The sequence below is a fragment of the Hylobates moloch genome, unplaced genomic scaffold (genome assembly GCF_009828535.3).
Source record: "Hylobates moloch isolate HMO894 unplaced genomic scaffold, HMol_V3 SCAFFOLD_1, whole genome shotgun sequence".
Classification (NCBI taxonomy): Eukaryota; Metazoa; Chordata; class Mammalia; order Primates; family Hylobatidae; genus Hylobates; species Hylobates moloch.
In genome coordinates this window covers 159543052-159566974 of record NW_026652276.1, presented here as the reverse complement: position 1 = coordinate 159566974, position 23923 = coordinate 159543052, and the positions used below count along the sequence as shown (strand labels likewise).

General features: G+C 34.7%; 1 long non-coding RNA gene across 2 annotated transcripts in view; it reads right to left on the bottom strand.

Annotated features, from left to right (window-relative positions):
* The window catches only part of LOC131382845 (uncharacterized), a 119904-nt gene that overhangs the window by 18612 nt on the left and 77369 nt on the right, over positions 1-23923 (bottom strand). Inside the window, exon 2 of one of the 2 annotated variants that reach the window (XR_009212420.1) lies at positions 10927-11024. The exons of the other annotated variant lie outside the window; for it this stretch is intronic. This is a non-coding gene — a long non-coding RNA (uncharacterized LOC131382845). The remainder of the gene's footprint in view (positions 1-10926; positions 11025-23923) is intronic. 2 annotated transcript variants of the gene reach the window in all.

The following is a 23923-nucleotide window of genomic DNA, read 5'->3' as shown; positions in this document are numbered from 1 at the left end:
TCAAGAGCAGAAGTGGATCAAAGTGCATGCTCAGTGGCTCCTGGGAGATGACAGCATCTATAACCAATTAACCTGGAGCCTCATGAATGGGGATACTTTTGACTACAGCTCCACATAGTTCCTAGAGGCAAGACTCAAAGGAAGATGGTGGGTGGACAAAAACTCTAACTTCCGGATCATGGTTCCACACGCAGACAATATGACTATAGAAACACCTCTTCATGCAACACTGATGATTATTCTACCTGTGCTGATATTTTATCACTTGTGTGTTAGAAGTCAAAATAATAACTTCATTAATCACATATCAATTTGAGGTGAATGAAAATATGCTTGAAGGTATTTATAATGAATGAATGTAACTTAAATCTACGATAAGATGCCATTTTTATTAAATGGATTGGTGGAGATCAAAAAGCCTTATGATATACTATGTGGATAAGGGTGCAGGGCATTCTTACATATTATTGGTAGGAATAAATTGCTGTAACATTGAAACATTAAATTAAATAGATAAATACCCTTCACTACCCTTTAATTTAACTTCTAGGAATCTATCATATTGGTATGTTCACATATAATGTAATTACATATGTAAAAGTGAAATCACTGCAGGTGGGCTTTTTTGTAATATCAAAAGTTTAGATAAGATAAAAATGCCTATTAATACAAAATATTTTTATGGAACGTTTACATAAAGAAATACAATGCCTAAAGGAAACTCACTTTATATGCACTGCCATAAAAAATCTCCAAATAATATTTTAAGTGAATAAAACCAATCGTTGGAATATGTATTATATGCTTCCAATTTGATATAATGAAGAAAAACATTGAATGATATGTGTATTTATACATGTATGTTCATATATACACATATATGTAAATAAATACACACAAGAAAACACAAGAAATCACTAATAGTAGTTGTTTTTGGTGTAGGGAACTAAAACTTTGGGAAAGAGGAGAGGGAGAGAGGAGAGGGAGAAATATTTAATCTTATCCTTTTTGAATTTTCTACAATGTACTAGGGCTCTTTATTAAAAATAATTTACAGTGTACACTATTCAGGTGATGGGTACACTAAAACCTCAGACTTCATCACTACACAATATATCTATGTAAGACAACTGCACTTGTACCACTAAATCCATAAAAATAAAAAAACTGAAAAAGCAAAAAAAACCCATCATTTATTAATACTATTAGTATGGAGTACAGAGCTAGGAATTATAGAAAACAATTTTATATACTATGCTCTCTGCCTTCCTTCATTGTCTTAACTATTAGTGTGCTCAATGTAAATGGAAAATGAGAACTTCTGTTAAGTATTTCATATGGGGTAGGCTCTCTTGGGCCCTGCAATGTAAAAAAATACTTTCAATTTGATTTGGGGCTCTAAAATGCTAAACTTAATAATGAATTCTATATTTTCCTTAAATGGTTCTGCAAGCACTACACTAAAATTTGGGGTGAAGCTTGGAATATTATTGCTTCTGGGGATTCTATGTCCTATTCTCATTTCTACAAAGGAAATTGCCAGCAGCTTGCAAACAGGGTGTTTTGCTTCTTGGTTTAATATTGGACCAGTGTTTGTTTTCACATTATACATGTGTATATATGCTTTTAAATTGTATTACAGAATTTCACAGCAAACTGGTTTACTTCTGCATAAAGGCAACATATTTATATTTTACTGAACCTTTTTGCTGCTACATGTGTTGATTTTTAAAAAGCAAAATACAAATTTTAAGCAACTCATGCTTGACATAGAAACAGCAAAATGAATTTAAACAAGTACGGTAAAGAAAAATACATGGCAATTTCTTTTTTGACCAGGTAGAAAAAAAAAAGAACATGCTATGACATCATTGCTATTAAGGAAGCTAATAAATATCTCTCTGAAATCAGTGATAAGTTACTTAAAATATTGCAGTAACTGGTATTATTTTTCTGGAGAGGAAGATAAGAAACGGCTTATTTGATTTATTTGTTAAATATAATTAAAACTGTTTATGTTCGTCTCAATGACCTTATTTTATATATTAATATAATTTTATAGTTGTATTTTTTAGGGTTGTATGAATCCTAAAGCAGAATTAGAGACAGTGGAAAATTTACTTCTAAGTGTGTTGAGCTTAATTTCCCATTGACCAATATCTGTTGTGGTACTATCCACTTACTCCTTTTGAGAATTACAAAGCCATCTAAACTAAATGTAATTTGATGAATGAAAAATCCCTGCTGTGTCCTTTGCCCTCCTAAAACAAAAGACTGGTTAAAAGAATAATCTGTAACATAAAAGCTCAATTAATTAATTAATGCATTTATCATCATTAACATGACTCTTGTCTTTGCTTGATTTTAATGTTAGCTAAAGGAGCAGGCATTAAGGTATATATGGCCTGGCTATTTCCAGTAGAGTATTGTCTTTAATAATCAATTTTCCTAAGAACCTAGGTGTGCATGTGCTCACCTATTTGTGTGCATATGATGCAGTTGTCATGCTGGGGCACCAAATACTTTTCCAAATTAAATGAGTTCTATCTGATGAATGCACCATTTTGTGAAGAGAAACAAATTTGAAGCAAAATGAGCTTTGGGGGATAAGGGAGAATTTGAATGAGATTCTTACAGTGACGTTCTGAAGAAGGTGGGCCTATGGACAGAGGAATAAGTGGAAGGACAGGATGAACTTTAGAGGAGATCGTCTGTGAATAAACTGTAGAAAGGAATATTAGCAACCAATTCTGAATCTGTTTTACGAAAAGAGTAATTTTTTAAAAGTTTTTCCTGAATTGTTCAGTAAATTCAGATATAACTATGGCAAATAAAGGTGGGCCATACGTCACCAAAAAGGAGTATGCTTTAATATTATACATAGATTTGGCATTTCATTAACTGCTTTATATTAAATAGATGACTTATATTAAGGAGAAACCAAATATAAGATAAAGATAGGACAAGTACTAGATAAATTGGATAATGTGGATAAATGTAAACTGATAAAATTTAATTCAAACTAAACTAAACCTTCTCTGTAACTGAACCTCTGTATTAGTCAGGGTTCTCTAGAGAGACAGAACTAATAGGAGATAGATAGATAGATAGATAGATAGATAGATAGATAGATAGATAGATAGATAGATATAGATAGATAGATAGGAGTTTATTAAGGAGTATTAACTCACATGCTCACAAAGTCCCACAATAAGCCATCTGCAAGCTGAGGAGCAAGGAAGCCAGTCCAAGTCCCAAAACTGAAGAACTTGGAGTCCGATGTTCGAGGGCAGGAAGCAAGCATACAGCACCGGAGAAAGATGTAAGCTAGGAGGCTAAACCAGTCTAGTCTTTTCACTTTCTTCTGCCTGCCTTTTATTCTCGAGGTGCTGGCAACTGATTAGGTTTTGCCTACCCAGATTAATGGTGGGTCTGCCTTTCCCAGCCCACTGACTCAAATGTTAATCTCCTTTGGCAACACCCTCACAGGCACACCCAGAATCAATACTTTGCATCCTTCAATCCAATCAAGTTCACACTCAGTATTAACCATCTCTAGTCCACCCCTTGTCAACTTGAACTCATACACATCTCCTGAGATCGTACATAATCTTCAAATAAAGACAATAGCATGGTCATATTTATGTCTAACATAATACAACTATCCTTCGTACAACTGGAAATGCACCAATCCCCAATCAAAATGCTATTACATAAAGTGAACAACACTTAAATGCTGATATGAAGTCAATAATTTTTATGTCACGTGATAAAGGAAAAAGGAAATAAAATGAAGATATTTTCTTAGTACAACTGTACACATGCACAAACATGTTTTTAACAAAGAGGAAATACTCATGACAATTACCGTCCTCATTTCTGCAGCTGGTCACGTGGTTGTAGCTGGTATTGATAACTACCTTCTACTACCTATTCTGTATTCCCTTTGCCTTCAGCAAGCACCTCAGCAGGTCATGGTTTTTTTCTTGGTGGAGTGACCCAAACCTTCATTCCTTCATTCCTGAAGGGTCTGGACCATTTGTAGTCCTGCCTGGATTGGGCTGTTGTAGTTTCCCTTTGACCTTAACTACAGGGCATGGTAATACTAAGAGACACCGCAAGGGATCTCCTGTATCCACACATAGGCTTCCTTATCTCCATTGTGTAGTAGTAAACTGATTTTATCTTGATAGTCTGCATCAATCACCCCAGCCAACACTGTAACTCCCTTATTAGCCTGTTTACTTAAAGGTAAGAGGAGCCCAAAGTGTCCAGGTAGCGATCTTAACTTCCAGTTTAATGGAATCACTGTTGTGTCTCCTGGTGGCAGCATTCCTCCCTCTGGAACTAAGACCTCTAGGCCAGCAGAGCGTAATGTCATGGGAACAGGAAGCAAAAATTTTGCTAGTGGTTTGCTAGGGGTGATGGTGAGTGGTGCCACTTCCACTTCCATCCCTTGATTACTGGACCTGTGATTAATTAGCAAATGCCAGACCTCTACATGAGTCAGACTATTCTGATTGCTGCTTTGCCTCTTCTGTCCATTACAGTAGCTATGCCAACCTTGCCTTTGACTGTTTAATGCTCCCTCTTGGCCCCTGCTGCCCTGGGACCCAAGTATTCCCAATGCATTTAAATTTTGTAGTTGAGTGACTGTGGTTCCCACTGTTAGATCTCAGATACAGGGAAGAGCAATTACAGGGCTCTTCAAAGATGCAGGTGCTGCCCTCACAAACCTATTTCACAAAGCACTGGTCATGGGTATATCTTCTGGACCCTCCCATCTGGGATGAGCAGGTCTAAAATAACTAATTCACTCCAGCATCCCAATCTCCCTAAGCCTTCGGATCCCTTCCACTACATTAAACCAAAGGAGATAAGGCATTTTCCAGCTTGCTCAAGTGGGCCATCTTTTAATCCATATTTCAGTGAACCAAGCAAATAAACTATTAGAACCTTTTTTAAATCCCCAGGCTCCAACCTTAAATGCAGAATCTCTGCTTAGTGGGCCCAAATCAATAAATTCAGCCTGATCCAGCTCTATGTTCTTTCCACCATTATCCCAAACCCTTAATATCACTTCCCATGCCTGTTCTCCAGATTTTTGCTTATATAAATTAGAAAACTCAAGCAGTTCTTTACAAGTGCAGTGCACCTCCTCATGGGTCACACACTGAACTTCACCTCGAGGGGCCCACCAGGACTTTAGTCTAGTTATAGGTATAGAAGTAAACAGGGGTGTTGGTGTTATGGGTGGCTCCTAAGGAGAAACAACATTATCTTGCCTGGCAACTGCCTCAGGGGAGGCCATCACTGTTGCCTCAGGCAGTGCAGGGTTTATCTCCTCAGACAAAAGATGGAAAGGCTTATGGCAATGTGTATTGGGAGGGGATGTTGCCAATCCTGAGGACCGGGAAGCTGTTTCTTCTGGGAAAGAAGTTTCATCAGAGTTTACAAGCTCAGTATCCCCAGCTTTATCAGGGTTCTCCCACACATCCCCATTCTAAGTTTCAGGGCCCCATTCTTTGCCAATTAATGCCCTCACTTTAACAGTGGACACCTGGTGAGATTGTGCATGCACCTTTCATTGATGGTCAGCCACTTGCATGATAAGTGCTTGTGTCTGATTTTCCACAATTTCAGCTCTTTCTCTACAGGAGATAAGACTCACTCAGGGAAAGCTTAGCAGATTTGAGGCTCAGTATCTTCTTCTGAATCCAGAAGTTAGAATCCCTGAGTATATCATTTTCTTTCATTACTTTTACAGTGAACTTAGGAGCAAGCAACCAACTTCATTATGTTCCTTAGTTCTCCACATATAGTCAAAGGTATTATATACAGAGACACTAAAGTTCTTGCCTCTCACAACTGGTTAATCAGGAGTATCAAAAGCATTTATTTTGCATAACTCTCCAAACAGTTTCCACCAAGGACTATCAGTGTTCTCCATACTATTAGCAGTAGAGTCCTTAGCATTTGGGGGTCTAATCATATTAAGCAGCCAACTACAAAAACCCCCAAACAATGAAAGAACTCCATCTTTGACACTCAGTGTTAACCATCGCAACCTCCTACATATTTCGGGCAAAATAATATTTATTTTTTTCGTATTTATTAGGCAACTCACATCCTTCAGTTCTTCAATAACCTTATTTTGGAATTTTTATAAAAATAACAGTCTACACTTATTGTACACTATTTCTAAAGGAAAACATAAATTTATCTTTAAATCCTTCTAAATTACAATAGATCATGTAACCACAAAGCACAATTTCAAAGAAACAAATCTGCATATTTGGTGGGTTGGACCTATTATTTGAGACAAAGAAATGATTTGGTATCAAATTATTTGCTTTGGAAATTCCTTCCCAACTCAGTGGTGCTTGTGGAGCTGTCAATCATGGTCTCATATCCTCCCAGTCACAGAGAGGACCACATGGTGCAAGAAAGGCTAATGGTTCTTCTCCAGAGCTTTATAAATTATAGACAGACTCTCTTTACATCTGTGTATTACAAATTCAAAGGGTTTGTACCTGAGTCAATGACTGTGTTTCCCGCTGCATGTTGAGAATCAACAAACATAAAAGATCAGGGATTAGGAAGAGCTGGAGATATTGACTACTGGTAACAATGAAATACCCTTTCCGTCCCTGATGTCTGATTTCTCTATTTCTTTCATTTTGTGAAGATGCATCTCAACTAAATAAGCCAACAAATATCCTTTTAGCTTGAGACAGACTGAAGAGAGTTTGTATAATTTTCATCTGAGGGAATACTGACTAATAGAGATAGAAAGGACAATGTGTCAGAATAAGAAAAATTATCCATAAAGAAGGCAGTGGTAAAATGTACATATACTATATTACTTAAGAGAAATTAACCATAGAAAAATTGTAGAAAAACAAAATAAAAACATTGTTATAATATGCTGTTTATTACCTTTATAATAACCCAATAATTCAATTGCATAGAATTATATTATTGCAAATTATTTAAGTAGCACAGATTTACAATCACATCTTACTACTAACGTGCCACTGCAACACATAAATTAGGATAGAATATGGCAATCTGACCTTATTTGCTGCAGTGATAATAGTGTGGGTGATTCCTATGTAAAATACAATTTATCTGCATTTTAGAGATTACATTTTGAAAAATTAAAGAATTTAATACTGTTATAAAATGCAACATGCATTACAATACATATGCAAATATACTCTATTATATAACATAAGGTTACCAAAACAATTCACATCTAAATAAATTAATAATAATAAAGAAAACAAACAGGAAGGTATAATAAATAGAAAGAACACGGCAAATAAAATCCACAACTGAACCCAAGACTCTGAAGTGCCATTCCTGAGACAGGCTCACAACAATCAGTACGAATTTTTCATCATTACGAATTTTGCATCATTGCCAAGAATTATAGTTTCTAGAGCAGCTTCACTTTTCAGTAGGGTACAAACATGCAATACTCAACAAACTCTTACAACTTGTTACATTTAATTCACAGATAATTTATTATGATTTTTGTAATAACTTACTTGATAACTGAAAGATTTTTAATAACTGGTAAATTACTTTAACACTAAGAGTTTACAAAACTATTCAGTTATACAAACAGAAGGAAGATATTTTATAATCTATTGCCAACCCATTGAAATAAAATCAATCCTGATGGAGCTGGGAAAATAATTTGAAACTATTTTATTAAAATATAAAGAGCCTCAGACATCCATCTAGCAGATAGAAGACCAAGCATCAATTCATCCCAGAGCTAAAATCTTCCAGAGTGGCCTTAACTTTTGAATCCTGCTTGGACAATACTAACTATTTTTTATTCTAAGAACTAGCTCATCAAATCTCCTGGCAATTTGGAATGAGTCCCTCAGAATTACAATAAAACAGACCTGAAATAAACCCATCAGAAATGCTTTCATTTATGAAACCCTGTTTGAACATTTTCAATTAGAAGCCAGGAGGCTAACTAATTATTTTTCAGATCTATGTCATCTTTGCACCACCCCCCCCAAAAATACAAATCCATAGGACTTAAACTGACTCCATCTCCCACTCCCTTCAGTATTATAGTTCCTGCTAAAGCACCATCCTCATTCTTAACCTGTCATTTTAATTTTAGTGATATATGTAATTTGCAACAAAATTGCCTATTTCCTCCAGCTTTCCTTTCACATTCTTGTCTTCAAACTTTGCTTATCTAAGCCAATCATATTCTATGTTAACTTTTTGAGAAATCTTTGATCCTCATCTATTCACTGGCATGGGTACCCTTTTTATACTCTCTTAGAACTGTCTACCATTTTCACACTTAGCAAACTGCATTGTAATTGATTTGGTTGCATTGTAGACTATAAACAGTGAGGTTAATAACTATATTACCATATTCAAAACAAAATGCCTACTTTTAACATATTTTTGATATGGAGTAGGTGCCATAAATTGTGTTAAATGGATACACAAACAAATTCAGGAAGAAAGGAAAAAAGAAAGAATAAAAAGAAGAAAGGAAGAAAAAAGGGAATGAGATGGAACAAAAAAGAAAAGATAGGAATGAAACAATAAATTCATATATGCACAAATATGTAGAAGAAGAAACATAATGTGTGTTTAGTAGTAATACACCTTTAGTTCTAACTTCATACTGAAAATAATGTAGAGAAAAAGTGCAAACCTCCACAATCAATCACTGAGAACTCATAAGGGATGTGAACAAGGAAAAGACCAGGTCAGAAATGGGGCTTAAACCATGATTAGAAAGGCAACGGCCTAAGTAAGGTGTCGCATGTGCATTATAATTACTTAATTAATTATATTTGAAGACAAACTTAACTGAAAATAGGTTGACATGTATTCCTTTTGCTGCACTATTGTGGTGGTAGTTATATGGAGAGTTCTGAGTCAAAATAACACATTTTGGTAATTGTAAACCAGAAATAGCTCAAACAGAAAAAAATCAAAAGTCTCCTTGTAAAGCTCACTGTGGGGTACTGTTATGAGATCTTTGGGGTGTCAATTTTCTTCCTGGAAACCTCTGTGGCCAGTGGCGCCTTTGCCGGAATTCTCGTCCTGCATACAGGAAGAATGGGGTATTGAGGTACGCAGACAAGTGAAGGGTGAAGATAGGTGAAGAGATTTATTTAGTGTTAGAACAGCTCAGAGTAGACTCCTCTCTGTAGGCAGGTGGTCCTGTTGAGTGTTTAGCTCTTGGCAGAAAGGAGGCCCTGGAGAGGGTGGCTTCTCTCTGCTGGCAGGTCATCCCATCATCTCCAGCTCTCAGCAGAGAAAAGGCCCTGGAGAGGATGGCTCCTCTCCACAGGCAGGTCATTGGACATCTCTGCAGGTCTCTAAGCTCTCAGCAGAGAGGGTAGCTCCTCTCTGCAGTTGATCTCCCTTCATCTCTCCACCCTCTGCTCTGGCTGATCCTGGGCTTTTATGGACCTCAGATGGGAGGAAGTGCCTGTCAGTTGGTTCATGGGCAACCATGGGTGGCCCGGAAGAGGTACCACAAGTCCCCACTCTGGTCGGAAGGACTGGCCTGGCCCCCAGCCTTTAGCCCCTCCCTGGCCTGAAGGTGGGGCCTGACCAGGACCCATCTCCTTCCACCCAGGGATCTGTCTGCCTCCCACTGCCATTCATGGCCCCAGGGCTCGATCCCAACCCCACTCCCAGATCGGAGCTGACGCAAGGAGAGAAGAGAGGCCAGGCAGTGGGAACCGATGAGTAGACATCATCAAGCCAGCAGGGAAGGGAGTGGGGGTGGCTTCCCAGCCCAAGGATGCAGGCTGCAGAGACACCCAGAGGTCCTAAGACCGGGAAGGCAGCCACAGCTGCACCCAGGGAGCTCCCACCCTGCCACCTCAGAAGGGGTGGGGCTCCCACTTGTCCACGATTCCTTCCTACCTGCCCTGTGAAGCAGGAGGCCCAGGTCTGCAGCTGCGGGTCTGGTGGCTGCAGCCACACCCAGGAGGCAAATCCTGCCTGTTCCCAGCCACCCTGTCAAGAGTACAGGGAGGCTCAGATCCACAGCTGCAGTTAGGGTGGGGCTCCTGCCTGTAGAGCAGGAGGCCTGGGTCTGCAGCAGCGATTTGGATGGCTGCAGTCGCACCTGGAGAGTTCCTGCCCCAACTCAGAAGTGGCGGGTCTCCCACTGGCTCCATGGAGTGTGCAGCCCGAGCTGTGCCTCCCTGCTGCAAGTGGGGTGATGGCAGCAGCCACTGCCATCAGTACTAATACAGGTGCTCCTAAACAAATGCCTCCTTTACGTGGGTTGAACAAACAGGTAGTTGAAAAATTTGGATCAAATGGGCAATACTTGTTGAGCATATTCAGGTGAAGATACTTGTTCAGGTGAAGATCATTCTTCACCTTGAATATGCTGAACAAGTATTGCCCATTTCATCCAGAATCTACTTCCATGATATAATGTTATTTATCCAATGTAATTTCAACATTTTTCAGAATTTTTATATTAATGAGTATTAAAATTTTGTGTCTCTCATTCTAATTTTACTATGTTTTAACCACCTAAATTTAAAATATCCCTTTAAAACTGCCTTATTTATGCATTTCATACTATTTTCAAAAAGAGATAATGTTTATTCCGGAGCATCATGGCAGCTCTTTTCAGTGAAAATGCCTCTGGACTTAAAACACCAATGCAGCCAGAATCATTGCTGTATTTGGCTGGTGATTTAAAGTTTACTTCTGGTCACCCAACCATTTATACTACTTACTATGGGCTACTCAATTTAATCATTTAATAGTTTATGGTTAATAAAATACGGATACTTTTAAGAGATAAATTATTGCTAGAACAAAGTAATTTATCTTTCAGATATAAGATATAAAAAGATTGTAATATAAAGCACAATAAAAGGCCATTCACTTTATAAATACCTCCTTTTCTCAATATGGTTTCTTTCCCCGTGATAGTATAAACTATCCTTTTGAGCAACTGCTATGAATCTTGTTTCAACAGCATGACATGCATATTCCTAGAAGAACAAATATGTCAATATGTATATTACATAAAGTATTTAATTCATGCAAATTTTATTTTCCCATAATATAGTTGTAATTTTAAAGTACTGGTTTGTTGACAAATGAGAGGCTGCAGATTCTACTAAATTTTCCAAAAATATAAACATTTAATCCAAACTATTTTAAAACTACTTTAAACATTTCTAACACACACCCAGCTGGCACATTTCAGGTTATTCTCTGATATTAAAATAGCATCATGTCTCTTCATTTGTAATTTCACTCTATCTTAATATATAATTTTTGTCTCAAGGCCCTATTTTCCTTTGTATTATTCTAATTGACTAAACAAGATTTTTTTATTTTTAAAATTTTTATTGATACATATTTCTACATTTATATTTGTACATGTGATATTTTCTTACATGCATAGAATGTATAATAACCTAGTCACAGTATTTAAGGTATATATCTAGCCTATGATTATTCAGAAAACGAGAGGCAGAGAGGAATTTAGGGTAAGTGAAGCCATATGAATCAACTAATTTATAGTTGTAATCCCAGAATCATAATAAATGATCTAACTTATATTCTGCAAAGGACTGATCCAAACAGCTAAAAAATTGGATTGCATAATATGGTTTGAGAAATTTTTTAATGGATCAGAATCTGTCCTTTATTAGTTTATTGAGAATAAATTAGTTAAGTTTCAATTTGTTTCACATTAAATTAATGCCCTTCTCTCTAACTTGAAAGGGACAGCGAGGTAAGTTAAAAATTTATATTTCTTAAAAATAGATCCACAAAACAGCTTTTAAGAAGAATGAATTTGGCAAGACAGAAAAATATGAAAATGTTAAGGAAGTTTTCTAAAATGTCTGACTTCACCATAGCAGCTTAAGCTCTGAAATTATCTGGTTCATTAAAAAATTAAGTTTTTTAATGAAAGCCCAAGACTAAACAATCTTTTCTTTTTGTCTTTATTCATTTACCTGGCACAAAATTGAAAACAAAAGGAACTTCTTTGATTAATGACCTCTGCTAATCCTTTTAGTAGAACACATGATGATATTTCTTAAATTTTATTTCACTAACAAATTAAGTTTGTGTTAATAATAAATGTCACTCACATGAAAATTCTGCATAAATATTCAGGGTGATCTATATTTTATCAGAAGTAACAGAAAGCATGCCAGTCAGTGTGGATTTAAATAAGCAATTAGTGCATAAGTTATTAAACATTTTAAACAAATGGGTTGTATCAAACCCAAATTATTAAAGTTCAAAGAAACTTCATAGAATCTTGATGGCACAGGTGTCTCTGAACTGTCGAGAATTTCTGCATTCATAAAAGATAAAATAGGTTAGCTTTACATACGATATAATCTTCTTTTCAATCCTAATATTTTCGTAAACATTTTTGAAAACTATTATTGTAATCCAAGTCTTTGCTGTCATGCCTTTTCTGATGTTTATAGCTTCTAGGGAATTCAGGTAAATAATGAAAGTCCAAAGAGGATCAACTTCTGAACTAGAAGGTATAAATCAGGATTCTCCACACCTTCCAATTAAACCAGGGTTATTTCTCTCAGCTGAACCTGTAGGACTCCAGGGAAACTGGAGTTTGTTGAAATGTGGGACTGTATCAGAGTTTGAGGTTTATTTCTTTATGCATTTCATTAAAAAATTAATTCTAAACACAAACTTCTTGTAATTCCTTGGTATATTTTGTTTTTATGAAATTGCTCATTTTCTTAAAAACTACAGCTGGGAATGGTGATTCAGACTTAGAAATAGCTAACTGTGGCAGTTTCCTTTGTTGCTAGAATGATCATAAAATTTATTTTCTCAAAATGGGATAGTTTTGAGAATAAAATTAGTGTAAATTTTTTTCAGGGTGTGAAAATGTTTTAAGTTTTATTAAGTTTAATTAATTTATTAATTATAATTTGTTATTAGCCATAAATATATTTAATTTGCTTGGAAAGACCATAAAATATCTATTCAAAATTAAATTATCTCTAAAAAGAATAATGATATCTATTTACTTGTATGCCAAAAATTATGAGTCGACTATCTAAATGACAAACATTATATACATAAAATTAAGTATTTATGTACTTCTGGCAGTTTCTTGTTTGTTTCTAATACCATGTATATTTTTCAGAAGAAATCAATTTAAAATGATCTTTTTTAATTTTTAAAATAAAATTCCCTATAGTTATCTTCAGAGTTGCATTTTAGGTTTAATGCGTTAAAATTATTAATACCTTTAATGTAGTTTGCTCCATGACCAACTGTATGTTCAAATGAGAAAATATTATCCTTATAGGTGCTCAGGTATGATGTACACTCAGAGAGTTTCTGGAGGATATTCTTAATTCTAATCCCTACTAGAAATGCATACGTATTTCAGCCCAAATATTTTTCCTAAGATCTTTATTTTTGCTAAAATCCCAAATATCATCTTCAACAAGTGTTTTTATAAAACAAAATTTAAAAAAATTGCTTGTCTCTATCATTATTTTGAATGTTTTGCCAAATTTAGATGCTGCAACATATAAGACCTATTAAATTCATTTCATTCAGCTACAGAATATAACTTTAACTAATTAAAAATGTTATCTAAATCAAAAGCTATTACTATTTCTCACAAGTCAATTTGTTCTAAAACACAATTACAACACTCAAAAAATTATTTTTTATGCTGTTTGAATGCTAAGTATTGAGTTTATTCCATTCCTACCTTACTCTTGTGGGATTAAATTTCAGTTTCTTCCTGTATGCAAATTAGTTTTAAATAACTATGTTTCACTATAAACTATGCAGGTTTTTAGATTACTGTGTTTCATTTATTGAATATTTTTATTAAGCATTTCTAACTGAATTTGAACTGAAGAGAAGCAAAATTCATATAGCTCATTTATAAAAAAACTTCAGTATCATTTTTAGAGTGACTTACAAAGCAATCCTTTGACAGCTCAAATATTTCTAAAATCTAATTAATAATAAGCAGCAAAGAAAGAGTTCATACCTCCATGGTTAAGGAGGCTTTTGTTTTTTGTTTGTGTTCAATGTCAATCTTGATTCAAATTTTTCATAGTTCAGTTACTCTTAATGTGTATGTAAAAACATTTTCAATTTATCAATGATAGCTTCTACTTTGATCCATAAAAAGTATTAATGCAACCTTTTTGGATCTGATATGAATTATGTGTTAAAATTTGTGAACCTTAAGTTTTTATACTAGGAAAATTATTTTTACTAGGACAACAAAAGTTATTTTCATATGAGCACTACAAAATAAATAAGTTAATCTTTAATATTGAATTTATTATCTGAATTCACGCTAATGTCTGGTATTTAACATTCAAGAGTGAACTTTCAAAACCAGTCTGGTTTCATAAATTGGATTTAAAAACAATGAATTATTAAGACTAATTTTGTATTTGAAGCTTCTGATGACATTGGATTAAAACTAGCATCATTTAACTGTTTATGAAGTTCTATTAATATAATCAACATATTATTGCTTATGGCTCCACCTTTCCTGGTTACACAAAGCTACTTTCTCTTATAACTGAGCAAAGTTAATTTTAAATAGTCATTTGATATAGTGAAAATACAGGTGATATGGTTTGGATTTGTGTTCTTGCCCAAATCTCATGGTTAATTGGAGGAGGGGTCTAGTGGGAGGCGATTGAATCATGGGGGCAGACTTCCCCCATGCTGTTCTCCTGAGAGGGAGTTCTCACACTAACCATTCCTATACCAACCACTTTGCTTTGTTAGCAAGTGCCGTTTATATGTTCCTGGAAATGGGTGCCAGTTATTATACCTGGGAAAAATTAGTAAATGAGAAAGAAGTTATTGCTTGTCATGTTTCAGATTTAACCACATGAGAGAATTTCACTTCCCTGCACATGTATTTGAAATCCTAAGAAGCAAGGTCATGCAAACACATGGAAGAAAAGAATAGGTCTATTATAACCATTCTGTATTATTTTAACCATTCCTTACTCAAAATGTAAAAGAATTCAGACAAATGGTAAATTGAATAGAACAACGGAACAAGAACATGAACTGGAACTGTCACTGCCAAACTGGAAATGCTGGTTGTCCCATAAATAGCTGTATTGCTGTGTTTCCATTTAGTAACTGCAGCATTACAGAAGCATGCTTGGCCTCTTTCTAACAACCCACAGTGACATAGTGAAAATTTGGAATTATTACACTGCCATACAGCAAGCAAGCATCAACAATAGCATTTTGTTTAAAATATGTTATCTTTTTTCATATTTGATGTTCTATGTGTGGGTTTGGCCTTATGTACACATATCAAATTAGCAAAATACCTTGTACCATTTTAACAATAATAAAGTTGAAAAGAGCTACAAATATAATCATACAGAGTGTAAAATTCAAAACTGTTTGATATCTTTATACGATTATCATTTAAATTAGTAAAAGTATAACGGATGTTATATTCTATAAATTGAATGTTTATATTTATAATATCAGATGTGATATGACATAGTGTTTAAAGAAAAAAGGGAGGCCAATAGAATACACTAAATTATAGGTATCCAGATATCAGATGTGTCTGTAGCCATGTATCCTTTACATATTGCAATGTATGCTATCTTGTTTTAAATATTTTGGTTTTGGCATTTATTACAGTTTAGGTATTAAATTGATTTTTAAGATTATGTGTTAGTAGATTATATCATTATGTGTGAATTTCATTTTAAAATAGTAAAAATATTTGTAATATTTTGTAATCAGGGATTTGAAACAAATATGATTTAAAAAATCACTACAGAAGCAAACTCTATTATTTCATTCATCCCTTGATAGTCTTTGCTTCTGTAGCTTTCCATATTTATTTCTTTTTACCTATCATAGTCTCCTTTATCCTCCCCCAACACATTTGTATAGACCATGTTCTACTGCTTCATAAGACACAAATTACTTTCATGAAACATATCCCAAGTCATTATTTTCTGGACTTCCAAAGTCCTTTACCTGTATCTTTTCTTTCACAAATATCTATTAGTATCAAGGATACTAGTTATTCACGTTATTTGTTTTTAGTTCTGTAAGCTCTTTGATGGCTGAATGAGTCATATTTATATTTAAATCGTATATCACACACTTTTCTTAGCATGTGAGAGAAGCCCAATAATTTTGGTTGAAGAAATAAAGGTAACACTTCAAATACATGTTAATTTTGAGTTGTATGAAGAAAGAGAGTACTAAATGAAGAAATATTAGCATGGGTAAAAGCGCATCCACAAACAGGAGAATTTATAAGCATTAGAGAGAACTTATGTTTTTAGAACTAACAGATAACGAGATGGCAATGTGGGTCTGAACCAGGTTGTGGAGGGCCTTATCTGCCAATGAAACAAATTCATAAGAATTCTGTTAAGTGTGGGGAGTCTTTGGGGATTAGATTACAATACATAAAATGGATAGAAGTTGTATAAATACAAGCTCAGGTGACCAGTTAGTAAGCAATTTTATTAGTTCAAATTAGAAGTAATGACCTCAGTCAGGGAGGTTGGCATAAAAAAATAAAGGAGACGACATATGTGAGGGATATCATGTTAATGTCAACAAACATTTATGACAAAGCAGGAGGCTTATTAAAAAAATGTCATGAGGTTTATTGCTTAATAATGCAATGACATTTTAAGAGAAATACGTGTTAGAGGGGGAAGACTCTTTTATTTTCAAGATGAAATTTCATTATGAGTTTGAGGAAACATCTAGGTGCAGCTGTCCAGCTGGGAAGTAGGTCCCAAAAGTTAGGAAATGGGTTCACCCACATAGAAGTGATAACTAAAGCTGTGACTATGGGGAGGAAGAAAAGGAATGTGATAGATGAAATAATGCCCTCCTCTGAAAGATATTGGATCCTGATCCACAGAACCTGTGACTGTGTTGCCCTATATGGCAAAGGAATTTAAAGTAAAAGATGAAATCATTTGCTAATCAGCTGATTTTAAGATAAAGAGATTATACTGGATTATCTGAGTCAGTGCAATATAATCACTGGGTGTGTAAAAGTGGAAAGGGAAAGCTTAGAGTAGGTCACAGCGACTCAGAATGAGAAGGCTTGGCCTGACTTATCAAGTCTGAAGTTGGGGGAATGGGACCATAAACCAAGGAAAGCAGGTGGTCACTACAATGTGAAAAAGGTGAGGGAGTGGATTCTCTACAAGTATCTTCATGAAGAACACAGACCTGCTAACACCTTGACACCCAGTGATCTCATTCTAGGTTTCTGGCCTCCAAAGGAGTGAGACAACATATTTTTATTGTTTTAAGCCATGAAGTTTGTGGTCCTTTGTCACAGTACCAATAGAAATCTAATAAAGAAAAAGCAACAGTAATGAGAGCTCATCAGAAGCAAATATACAGAGGTTATGAGTGAATAAAGTCTGCAAGTGTGTTATAGGATTTGGCAACTGATGTATCAATAATGACGTTTGAAAAGACAGTGGAAAGAGAATAATAACTTTGAATACAATTTTTTTGTTTTTTAAAAATATTCCAAGAAATGCATTAGACTTGATTATTGGCCATATTTCTCAAAACGATCTTTCCAGAACGGTATCCCAACTTTACATACACAACTGACATCCAGGGAAATGTTTTCAGTTGCTCATGACTAGAACTAATAGGGCTGAGATTTGACCACAGATTTGTTTGGTTTCAATACCTATGCTCCTTCTACTGTGATTCATAAACTTGTTGGGAATCAAATTGCAAAGATTTAAAGAGGGAGCAGGTAAAGATATGAGTGGAGTGGGTTTAAATCAATGAGTTCAAGGCATTTGTTATTTAGAAAAAAGATGTGATGATTCCTTAAAATCAACGTTTATCAACCTTGGCCCTACTGACATATTGGGCTGGATAAATGTTTTCAGTAGGAGGATGTCCTGTGTGCTGCAGGATGTTCAGCAACATCCCTCGCCTCTGCCCACATGATGCAAGTAGCACCTTCTCCAGGTAGGATTGTAACACCCCAAAATTTCTTCACAAATTCCCAAATGTCCTGTGGGAGGTAAAAATCACCTTAGGTTGAGAATCGCTGTCTTAAGGATACTATGGAGTTAAGAAAAAGGTTTTGTTACTTTTTTTTTTTTTTTTTTAAATGAAGGTGAAGGTGTTTAGGGAGACCTGAGTATGCTTACTGATAATAGGAGAAAGAATCGTTAGAGAGGAAATGATTGAAAATGCAACAAAATAAACAAGGTGAGACAGAGCATTATCTCCTGGTGCTCAGTATAATATGTTTCAAGACACAGAGTAGCTGAGCCACGAAAAACCTGGTTAAGACTCAGCTTCTGACATTCTGAATGTGAGCATAGAAGTAATTCCTGGGCAGTATTTTGCAAAGCATGTTTTGTGAAGGATATTCCCAAGAGTTTCCTCGAAAGCAGGGTCTCCACATCAAATTGTTTTGGAAAATACCACTTACTGTAACTCTTTGGGATGTTTACACTACAGAATAGAATTTTTAAAACTTTGGGAAATTATTCAGCATTTCCAAACTTTTTTTATTATGGAAATTTTCTCCTGTGCAATACCTATTAATATACAAAAGAACATCCAGGAAACTTATGCAACATTGGTAAATTTATTTTTATTAATACCAGTTTAGAAAAATCATTCATTCATGTATAAGAAAATGAGTAGGACTCGCTTTGCCATTTTTTTTCTATTTCCAAAAATGTCTGAAAAATGCAGTCTTTTCTCTATCAAGGTCCCTAACTCTTTGTTCTCTTGTTGTCCCAAATCCTTGTCCACTTAGGATTTAGAATTTCGAAGCATATTTTTCCTCCCTTCAGTTTACCAACGGACACCCACCCCCAACCACCCCTTCTAAGGCAAAGAAAGGAAGAAATGAGAAATTTATAAGGATTTAAAACAGGTATTTAAAGATAGAATTGTCAAATCAAATTTGAGGAAAAAAAATGGATCCTGAATGCTTGGAGAGCTGAAACAGCCTAGTCAAATTGCAATTCAACTTTTTATTAGTAGAAAATTGCACTATGTAAACTTACCCATTTCTTTAAATGTATTATATTCTTTTTTATTTCATTTTATTTCCCTTAGCATCACTGAGGCATCATTTTGGAAAATCATTAAACCATCTCAGCTGTATTAAGAGAAAAGCAACCTTGGTTTATGTCTTGTTCATGAGTCCAGGAGGGCTAGGGAAAATGGAGGCCTCTCAAAGGCCCAAAGCTGTGAGATGAATTAGTGATGCCAGCCAGTGCAGTGAATAAGAAGAGCAAATATCAAAGAGTCAAACTCATAGTATGCATGTCCTCATAGTAGCCTAGACCAGAGTTCATTTCCATCTGAAGGAGGTGGCTAGGAATGGTGTGCTTCCTGTTTGTATTTGTTTGTTTGTTTTGTATTTTATGTGGATTTATATTACTATATTCAGGAAGAGAAATATGACATAATAAAACTTATATATCTGAAAAAGACATTGAACAATATTCTTTACTAAGCCAGAGTTTTGAGAAATGACATACGAAAAGGCAAGAACTCACTGCAGTGTATGAATTAACCTGGACAGTAAAATGAAAGACAACATGAACCAGAAACAAAAGAACAATTTGAAATCACAAACAAGAATGATAGAAAGGGAAAGCAAATAAAAGTAAAACCAAGAAACTGCCCCTGTCAGTACTGGCTTAGTGCTGTAATAATATCCTGGTGAAGAATTGGCAAAAAGTATAGTGTATCACAGCAGTGGCTATATAACATATGACATTCACACCTTTTTATTAATAATCACTACAACTTTATCATGCATTTCTTTTCAGTTCACAGTTTTCTGACTTTATTCTCAAAACCATCCTATGTGGTAGACATTAATATCCCTATTTCAGAGCCTAAGGAGTTTAAATAACTTTTTCAGAATCATACATAGATGCCTATCCAACCTCAAAGTCTGTGCGGTTATTCTCCATATTTGTTGCCAAATACTGTTGATATCTTTATCAAAATCCAAGTTAAAGCTTTTCTCCAGATACCAACAAGGAGAGGCACCAAAACAAAATGGATATACCTTTTATTTTCATCACTTGCTCAGTAATCAAATGATCCAAGAAAACAAATGTGTGTATACATATATATTTTACATATAATATTTATATATTTACATTTACATATAAAAATATATAGGCATCTATGCATTTATATTACTATATAGATATATAGGCATCTATATGTTTATATATGTATAAAATATATATAATCATATATATATCACATATATATAAAAAACTGTGGAAACTAATAAGTAGAAGAAATGGCCAGTATGTCAGCCAATGTCAAATACTTTACAGAAATGTCTGAAAAAAATACCAAAACATCTTAAAAACTACTGAAGAAGAAAAAAAATACTTAATGTCCCTTGACATGATGTCTTAGTCAGTTCTGGCTGTTATGACAAATATATCCTGGGCTAGGTGGTTTAAAGAAAACAAATTTATTTTTCATAGTTTTGTAGCCTAGAAAATTTCAGGTCAAGGTGCTGGCAGATCCAGTGTTTGGTGAGAGCTCATCTGGTTTACAGAAGGCTGTATTCTCATTGTGTCTTCACATGTCAGAAAACAGAGAAAGGAAGAAAGGACTAGTGTCTCTTCTTGTAAGAGTGCTAATCTTATTCATGAAAGCTCCACCCTCACAACATAATTACCCTCACCTCCTAATGCCATCACTTAGGGGTTTGGATTTCAACATATAAATTTGTAGGGACACAAACATTCAGTATATAACACATGGCATATAGCCAGAATTATAAAAACAAGAAGAAAAATTGTGCAACAAATTTGAGTTTGTATAAGAAAATAAAATCAAGAAATGGTCCATTTTAATTTAACTTTGTTCCCTCATTCACTATAACCATGCTCCACTCAAGGAATTTATTTAAAATATCTGAGTCTCAATATTTTTATTTCAATGGGTGAAAGTGTTCAATTATCACATATTTTTATGCAAATGATGTTAAATAAATATAATAAAACTTAAAATAGATGCCTAGTATACAGCAGACACTTAATCATTTTCTAAAACTTCATTCAAAACTGCAAAAGTTACATATTGGAAATGGAAATGATTTCCCATCACATTGCATTTTCCTTGAGAATGTGACTTGTCTGAAGTCCTGGAAGAGGAGACTTCAGTACTCATTCTGCCCCCATATCTAGTCATGTCTACATGAACCAGCTATGGATACTGACCCAAATTAGATTAATAACATAAACTTTTTAAAATTTGGGACAAAACCTGAGAATAAATAATTTAGCTCTGCAGTGTCTACCTAGACTTTCAGTTAATCTTGGGGGCTCAGCTCACCACCTCGGGATGGCTGTGATTAAACTTTTACAAACAGCTGAGAATGAAGGGGGAGCCTGAATGTGAAAGCAATAGAAAGAAGTAGAGAGAATAGAGGAGCAGAGCTGTTGGAAGGAAGGGAAGCAGGGACACAAGGCGACAGAGGGAGGTTAATTTTCTAATACCCAATTGCTGTAAAGTCTAGCCATATTTCCTTCATTTGGATTCATCAAGATTCTCCTATGTTTACATAATAATTCCCCTTTTTATTAAGTTTCTCTCAGTGGGTTTCAGCTCTTTGCAACCAAATTATTCCCAATTTAAGCAGGTTAGGAACTTAAATAAAACCGTTTTGACTAACAAGATTCCAGCTGCTACTCTTCTTATTCTTTAGTAAGAATTGAGCTTTCTTTCTTTCTTTTTTTTTTTTTTTTTTTTTAACCCCTGTTTCAGTAACAGTTTGTGAGGATGCTGAAGCCTTGATGTGTAGGACAAGAAAGAGAGTTACAGGAGTTAGCAGTGAATAAAATTATTTAAATTTTGAAAAAAAAAGATGAGAAAATGGAAAATTGATTCTAAGTTTCCATTTATGCAACTCAAATGTCTGAGTGGCCCTTAATTGCTAAGGAGGACACTGATGACCGAACTTTAAATTCTGACTCATAAGCTTTTTAGATTGTGGGAGTTTAGAGGTGGTCTGATGATCCAGGCATACATCATGTGAGGACTTCTTGTTTACACTGTAACTCAGAAAATCAGTTTGTTTTGTTTGGTTTTAGATAAGTGCAAATAGAACACAACATGACCACTAATGATTACAAGACGTACTAAGGTAGAAAAGAAAGGCACTAGGTGTATAACCATATTGATTTATGGCATGTCCTAAGGTAGCTGACAGCTCATGGGAGAAAATGCCCAAATAGCAGTTTACTTCCAACTGTGGTCACCAGGTTTTGAATTACCATAATAGAGTCATTGATATTTTATACCCCTCAGCTATTTTGTAATCTTATTATACTATTTTTTACTTGCACAAACCCAATTAAACTATTTCTCCTCTCAAAGCATGAGCTATCTTAGAAGCTTAGAAATTTTACTGAGTTTAGCAGGTGCCATTACAAAAAGAAAACCTACCTTTCATGAGTATGATTATTTTAGGTGCCATCCAAATTAAATTATGATTAGACTACGAAATTGGGACAGTTTAGAACAAAATGATTATATTTTCTGAATCTGGGGATCCATGACTACTTCCCTCCTTATGATCCATTTTTAGAGAATTTTGTCCACCTATGGCCAGGAAATGATAGCCCTAGACATGCTATAAACCTCGCCCTGTCCCCAATCATAGCTCATTCATGAGTAGCCATGAGTGGTTTCCTGATCTAACTCATGTCCATTATATTTTCCTTCTAAATTAGAATTTAGAACACAGATTCTAATTTATCAATATTGAGCTAGAGGTCACCAGAGAAGGAAGAATGGCCTTTAGAAAGAAATAAAGTAAAATAAAAAAAGACATGCTGAAGTTTCAGAAAACAAGAGGCAATAGTATTACTTTTCAATTTCTGGTTCTATTTTTAAAATTTAGTTTAATTTTAATTGGCAAATACTAATTTTACATATTCAGAGAAGCATAATGATATTTTGTACACATAATGTTTAGTGATCAGATCAATGTAATTAGCATACCTATCATCTAAAACATTGTATTCTAGAGCCATGTCATATCTTCTGCATTTGTGTTTCTAAAATTTTGTGACATTTCAGTATATTTTCTTATTTATAACTAGCACAAATAAAATTATATATACATATAGATATATTCCAAATAGTTTCCAATTAAGGTATCTGGGATTGTGCAGTCTAATATGTTTGCTTTCTCAGTTATGTAGACTGGTATCCTTAACATAATGTAAATCATAGTAGAAATTGAATACATATTAACTAATTGATAGTTGTCTTTCCAATGCCTATTCTTTCAAGATTTCATTTAACACCACTTTTCTCAAAAAGTAGAAAGCTGAAACTGGATCCCTTCCTTACACCTTATACAAAAATTAATTCAAGATGGATTAAAGACTTAAATGTTGGACCTAAAACCATAAAAACGCTAGAAGAAAACCTAGGCAATACCATTCAGGACATAGGCATGGGCAAGGACTTCATGTCTAAAACACCAAAAGCAATGGCAACAAAAGCCGAAACTGACAAATGGGATCTAATTAAACTAAAGAGCTTCTGCACAGCAAAAGAAACTACCATCAGAGTGAACAGGCAACCTACAGAATGGGAGAAAATTTTTGCAATCTACTCATCTGACAAAGGGCTAATATCCATAATATACAAAGAATTCAAACAAATTTACAAGAAAAAAACAAACAACCCCATCAAAAAGTGGGCGAAGGACATGAACAGACACTTCTCAAAAGAAGACATTAATGCAGCCAAAAGACACGTGACAAAATGCTCATCATCACTGGCCATCAGAGAAATGCAAATCAAAGCCACAGTGAGATACCATCTCACACCAGTTAGAATGGTAATC